Here is a 7,786-nt window from a genome sequence, read left to right as displayed (position 1 = left end):
GCTGATAGTTTTGCTTTACTCACTAGCCATTTGGCTGGTTGACAAAAAAGTGAAAATTTTGGAACCTGGTCGCTGTTATATGGAAACCCGGAACTGCAAGTATTAAAAGTAACTGTAATTTTAATTTTTGGATTAATTAATATGTTTTCCCTATCATACAACCCTAAAAGGAACCTTTGACTGAGGTTAAAATGCAGAATGACATGGCTTTTACACTGCAAAAGTGACTGCAGTAATATTCCACTCAATCTGGATATGCACGGCCAGGTTTGTGCGTTGTGAAATACTCTGAAAGATAAAAGCAAGCGTCCCCCCCCTCTCCCCAAAATAAAAAAAGAGTAGAGAGAAGAAAGAGTAGAAAACAAAAGACAGAGAATTTAAACGACTGGTAATATAAAGTAAGAAAACGAAGGAGAAACACAATAAATACAAAGAAAAACACTGTACTTAGTGATTAAAGGAAGACAAGACAGAAGACAGGAAAGGACTAAAGCAAGACCTACAAACGAGGACAAAAAGATATAGACAAAAAAACTGATGATAAACAATTAGAGAAACACAAAGACAAAAATTGAATTGAGGAAGAAGGGAGGAAAGAAACAATATAAGGAGACGCAAGAGAGGAAACGCTATGGGGAATGGACATTATAAAGAAAGAGAGACAGCCACACACAGACAACACTAAGAGAAAGTACAATCTTAAAGAAAGTAGAAGAAAATAAAACAAGACAGAAAATAGCAGGAGAGAAAATACATAGAATTGATTCTTAAACCAAGAGAAAAACAACAGCCAGGACAGACAGAAATATCAATATCAAAACAAAGAAGGAGTAGAAATAAAGGGAATGAAAGATAAACAGAGAGACAGTGATGGACTTCTGAGGAGGAGATGGAGAGAAAACAAAGAAGAGGCGAAGCAAACACTCATCAAGCAGCCTGTGTTTGGTCATTTGGAAACTCTTCTTCTTCTTGGATGATGTTCCCCTGAACTGTGTGTGTGTGTGTGTGTGTGTGCGCACACACACACACACACACACACACACACATTGGCTGCCACTGCTTCTGAGTTTCGCCTGCCAACATCAAAAATGAAGTGGTCAGCGGACAGCTTGGCTTGTCACAGGAAGCAGTAGGCAGCCATGCCACATGTAGCTCAGAGGACAGGCCAAGGTGTGGGGGGGGGGATGGGGTAGGAACGGGTGGAGAAGGTTTCTGAGAGGAAAATAAAGGGGATGGGGCTCTAAGGAAGCATCTTCGATCACCCCCTAACCTGATCTCATCACACCACATCTGCTGATGTGAACCCTTGAGGCGGGTAGGTGTTGCCATCCATATTTGATGAGTGTTACAGGTTTTCTGTGTAAGGCTTAAATTTTACATTGGTTTGAACTATAGGCGTGACTCCAGTCACCTCCTCCCTCTACATTAATAATCAACACTGAGCTTTTTGACTTTGTTAACTTGGACTTTACCTGGCAGAGTGGGTCACACTTTACAAAGGCAGTATACCAGTGTTTTATCCAAGCAGCAAGCTTGTTCGATGCTGCTGTTCTTCTAATGGCCACTAGTTGCTGCCTTCATAACATGATCATAATAATATTCAAATGCATTTATAGAGCACTATTCTTAAAAAGTTGACAATATAAAACAGAACATAAAACCACAGCAGACAACCACAATTGCTTAATAAAATACAGGTTAAAAAAACAACTGGATGAAATAAGAGGAAGCCAAATGAACTGAAATCAGTGTAAGCTGAACAATAGAATTGTGGTTTGAGAAGCAATTTTAAAGAGGGTACAGACTCAGACTTGATTTTCTTGTGTCAAAGCTAGCCAACCAACTACAAGATATTTCAAAAAACAGATATGTGATTTTAGAAGGAATCTCCTAAATGATTCATAAAATTATCCAAGACAATTTGGTAACAATATTAACATGTTTGCGTACAGTACCGGCACATGAGTGATGTATGTGGGAGTCCAGAGGGATCAGCTTCAAAGAAAGTAAAAAATCTAGCAGCTATATGCCTGATGTTTACGTACATGCTAATCTGTAAAGAGACAATTATTTGCTAAAAGTTTAGCCATAACAACTTAACGTGTCAGGAGATATGAATATGTTGACATGTATACAGCTTGTTCTGCTGCCCCCAAGTGAACAAAAACACACAAGTCTTAATAACACACCTGCCATCTAACCATGTACTCACAACAACTTCTGCAGAGGGAAACTAAAAAGTGAACACTGCAATAAGAACACATCTGTAACCAACCCTTAATCTTTCGAATGTACTAATATATGTGCATTTCCACTGAGGCTTGCTGTATTTACTTTAAAGCAATGTTGGGTGACGTTACTTCATGTTGACGTCCCCTCCCTTCTGTGCTTCCGCACACCAACCCCCCCAATCCCCACCCCTAAATCCTTCTTGTCAGTTATTGGCTGAAACACTGTTTGTGAATGCTTTGTGGTGCAGGTGGGCACAGTTTTTTTTGTTGCCGTTTGTACGGGCTGTCTACAGAGACTGTGGTTGTTACAGTGTGTTCTGGGGACAGCCAGCTCGCGGATAGCGAGCAGATGTTTGCTGTATGTGACAATAAAGCACGCCTAAAACACGCGTGACATCACTTAGAGCACCTTTAACAAGAACTGTCATCCTATGTAACTTTTCTATATAACTCCTGTATCAACATTTGTAAAAGTTGTTATTCATGCATTTATATTACATACGTTCATTACTACTCCAAATTGTTCTCCAGTGTTATTCAGCAGAACCACATTCGGGTTTATTTTGATTAAACACAAATGACAACAAGTTACGGTCCAAATAAGACACCTTGGAACATCTTAACAGCAACATTGGTGTCACAGAAGTGCAGCAGATGTTGAATTAAAAAAGGCTGCGTTTGCTAGACTGGACTTCTGCATTATATTATGTGACTGTTGTAGCAGCAGTAGCAAAGCAGCCTGCCGCTGTCTGGACGTTGAGGTGGCATTCAGACTCAGAGGGCTCCCGTAATTGGGGAGACAAAGAAAGAAGAGCTTGCGAGATTTTAACAATCCCACATCAGCAGGGCTCCATCAGGCGTGAAACAAAAGGGACCCAGTGATTTATCCAGCAGAAGGGGGGGGGGGAGTGAAGGCAGCGAGGAAATATCCGGAAAGGTCATCCTCAATTTCTGTCCAGAAATGATCTTTTCCCACTATGTAATAAACATTTATCTGATCCCTTTATTGGCTTTATTAGATCTGACAGTTTAGTTAAGCCATTTGCAGCCGCCGCCGCGGGTCGTGACAGTTAACGTTGCGCTAAAAGTTCCATTGCCTAGGTTTGTATTCACAGCACTGAGGGGGCAAGGACAGTAGGTCTGGGCCTGGCATTATTACCACGGTGAAACAAAGGCTCTGCAGAACTGCTCATGCACATTTAGATGGCCATAAATATCCCTCCAGCACATGGCGGAGCAGAACATCTAGACAAGGGTGGACTGGGTGTTGTGTTTAGGAGAACATCTGAATGTCAATTGGGTGTCATCATTGTAAAAGCTGCACTTATGTGGTGTATGGGTTTGACAAAATAATGTAAACAGCTCATGACAAAGGACCTTTTAAAGTGATTTAAGACAGGTGCAATTGTGAACACGCCCACAAATGTGGCTCACATTTGTTGAATCTCAACTGCAACTTAAAGCCATAGATCTACAGTTATTACTTTCATGAAATTTTATATATATTTTACCCCAAGACAAACGTATCTGAACAGTAAATGCAGGCACAGGATGGAAATCGGAAAACACATTTTTCTTTCACTGTTTTAAACTATTCAAATGGTTGTAAATACTGCCCCGCCGCTGCAATAATGGTTGCAATGTGATTTTGCAACTTTAAAGAACTTCATCATGACATGTATGAGTACCTATTATAGGTCTAAAAAATAAAAATAAAACACAATCTTTGAAATGATATCATAATTAAATGCTATAGTGTAAAAAGAATTGAAAGACCATGTCTGAATGTTAAATGTCCGCATGCCAATATGCTGGTGGCAGTGATGAAAAAAACCTGCCATCTACTGATTAGCAGGTTACACATTCTTTAGAAACGCTGATAAATGTTGCTTTAAGACGCTCTGACGTCCTTCTGTAATGACAGCCAATCCTGCTGTTGATGCTTGCATCAGTATGCAGCGATAATGGTGCGGTTGCAGAAGCAGTTGTGGTTGTAAACAACGTCTGTCATTCAGTTTAATGGACTTGGGGGCATTGTAATAGCTTTGTACCGCTTTCACATTGACTGCACCAAATGTGTAGAGTAAAGCGCCAGAAGATCATTTTACCTTGAAAATAGATTAAATAAACCTTTCATCTCTTTCATAGCTCTATCTTCAAGGACACCCCCCCATGCTAATGCCTCAACCCCCTCCCTCTTCACTACACACAATCTATTCTGTCTCTATTTCAATCATTTGTGCAGGCAAATGACAAAAGGTCTTTGAAATGAATTCTTATTTGTCTGTTTGAATGTTTCTGTTTACTCAGCTGTCGCCGGGTGAAATACAGCCCGTCTCCGCCACGTTAGCAGCCACCCCCCCGCCTCCTTCCCCAGTTCTGATAAGAACACCACATACAGTATTCTCAATCCTCTCCTGTGTGCCCATGTTCCTCCTATTTGAGAAAGTGCTTCTTATTAGTAAGATTTATGAGGCCTCGCCACTCTTGTGGTGGACCAGCCACCTCAGAATTTGTCATTGGCATCCCAAGGTTAATTAGGTTGATCACGTCTTTAAATAGCAGGATCATCATTGCTCTTCTCTTTTGCCTGCCTCTCTACTCCCCCTGGTTTCCTCTGGCGGATTGCAGCAAGACTGCTCATCGGCTGGGCTCCCATTCAGGAGCTGTCAGGTTTTTTTTTCTCAAATTTTTTTTTTTCAACCGAATCCTGGCTCCCAATGTGGGGCAGGCGGGCTAAGTTAGCGCGAAAGTGAAGTTGTCACTCAGAGACAGAGGAGGTGCGGTGCAGTGTGGGCCGGAGGAACGGTTTGCCTGCGCCTCGCCTCCAATCCAGACCATCTGTGGCCCCAGCTGGAGTGCCAGCGATGGTCTGGCACTTGTACCGCGCCATATTTACAGATCTAAACACAAATGGCTACTGCCTGATTGTTTCACGATTCATTAGTCAGACAAGCTCGGCTCTCGCGCCAGCCCAGCTGTTACAGAGTAAACCTTTGTCACTTAATAGGGCTGCTTATTGCCTCCCCATCAAACGTATTGATCTGTGGCCTCCTCCTTTTAAGGTGAGGTGACTGGGACAGACAGGAGGAGGAGACTGTGACATGGTGAGGTCAAGAGGATGTACAGAGGGTTTATTAAAACATGATCCACCAGGAGTGATGTGAATGAGAATTGAGAAAATCTACAATTGATTTTAAGCACATGGTGTCGTTATGTCCCTATGTTCTCAAAGGAACTTCACGGTTCACCCTGTACAAAATTTGACTTCCAACCAAACAGCTGATTTCCTTTTACTCTTGATTTTGGTTAAAGTTGTGTGAAATCAACTCTTGTAGTGTTTGATTGAAATACATTTGCACATACCGGTACCTGCAGGTTACCGGTCATGATGGCATATTTAGTGATTTGTTTTGTTTTTTAGTAGGGTTTACCATATCTGGACTTTGCACTTGCCTTTAACATATATCCCAGTGAGTTGGATGCCAACATTGTTCTACAAATACAGCTCATATAGGAGCCTGAAGTCCATTTATTAAGCGGGTTTGTATAAAGTTAGTTTAGCACATTATACAATATGGCCAAAAGTATATGTACATATATATGCATATGTATGTGTATATGTCCAAAAACCTTTATGCTTTTGGTCTGTTTATGGTTCCAATGAAGGGAAATCTTAGTGCTGCATTGTATATATATATATATATATATATATATATATATATTTCATTATATTATAGTGTGCTTCCAACTTTATAGAAACTTTTTGGAGGAAAGCCTTTTTTAGCATCATATTGGTGTGGTGGGAGTCCTGTACTGTAACACTATAATATATATATAAATATATATATATATATAATATATATATTCTATATATATATATATATATAATCTATATATATAGATATATATATATTATTATATATGAGTGTGCTTCCAACTTTATAGAAACTTTTTGGAGGAAAGCCTTTTTTAGCATCACACTGTCCGCATACATAAAGCTAGCTACATAAAGAAATGTTTTTCTCAGTTTAGGGTAAAAAAAAAAAATTGCAAATCAACCTGCACTTTGGTACATGTTTTACCCTAGTCTGGCATTGCCAGATCTTCCTACACAGTGTCGCGGAGGAGGGTCTGGCTAGTCCACACAACATTCCGGGATGGGAGAAAAACATGCCCTGATCACAGGCTCTGGTTTATTGGCATTTCTTTAAACCAGTCACAATCGTCTTGGGCGGTGCTAAGTACAGGGCAGAGGCTGGGTGACACTGCAAAATAGCCTTGGGAAGGAACTTGTTTTGGTGGAACATGTGTACGTATAAAAGGGGTTTTAGTTGTGCAACTCAGATTGGAAAATAGTCTAGCTAGCTGTCTAGATTTACCCTGCAGAGATCTGAGAAGCAGTTAAAAGAGAACTCCAGGCAATTTCTACATTAATCTTGATTGCTATAAATATGTAAGTACTGTCAAAAAAAAAAAATGTGTCCTCGCAAACTGGAGTTGTCGTAATTAATGCCCATAGCTCATTGTTAGCTAAAACGCCAGTTGTGGAGGCATATTCCAATATGCGTGCCTTTGTGCCGCTTAGCAGACACAAAATGCAATTAAAATGTCTGTGCAACACGGTCATTGGCTCTCAGGGTCACATACAGACAAAATGTCTGGCACGTGGGACTCCTGGGATTGGTTTAACTCGTGGGAAAATCTGGTTATTGGTCAAATTTGCAAAAACGTTGCTGTGATTGGTCAAAATTGCGAGTCGCACCAAAGTCATGGTTATTGGTTGAATTTGTGTGAATTGGCACGAGAAATCCTGGAGGGACTGGATCAGCTGTTGGTGAGTAGGAGTCTTGGGGTTAACCCTCCTTACTTCTGCTTCCTCCCCCCCTTACTCGCCTCCCGCAGCCGACCACAACCCACTGTGCGCCCAGTGGTCTGGGGGATGTCCTCCAGAGGACAGGTCATGCCTTCACGGCAAAAAGTTGTAGTTTATTTCCCCCTCAAAAATAGGTAATTGTGCACTTTAGTGGTAATGACCATATCAGTGACTATGTAACCATGTGGAAAGAGGCCAAATTATATCTGTGCCTTGTATAGTAATAGCGTTAGAGAATTCTAGCTGTAGTCTCGTGTTGTCCCGTGGGAATTCAATTGTATCAGGAAAAGGTAAATAGTAGTGTGCAGAACGTAGCGTAGTGTGTGAAGAGTGAAGAGCGGAGGTGTTCACAAGGGAAGAAGTTTGGAGTACCGTAACTATGGAGAATATAACAGATATTGAACACGTGGAAGAGGCTTTTGAGTTTGATGGTCGTTCTTATTTATTCAAACCCTAGTATACAGACGAAGAACGAGACAGACAGAGGGGCAACAGGCAGATGAAGCAGCTGCTCCAAGAACACAAAGGCCACTGGTGGTGTTCGTGTGGGTGACCCAATGCCTACTGAGAAAGAAATTTGGCCCATTCCATGTAGTTACGTATTCACTGATATGGTCATAACCACTACAGTGCTACAGTACAGGACTCCCACCAGACCATTGGGTGCACGGTGGATTGT

This window comes from Etheostoma spectabile, chromosome 5 (genome assembly GCF_008692095.1).
Source record: "Etheostoma spectabile isolate EspeVRDwgs_2016 chromosome 5, UIUC_Espe_1.0, whole genome shotgun sequence".
NCBI classification, from domain to species: domain Eukaryota; kingdom Metazoa; phylum Chordata; class Actinopteri; order Perciformes; family Percidae; genus Etheostoma; species Etheostoma spectabile.
This window is presented reverse-complemented; position numbering follows the sequence as displayed.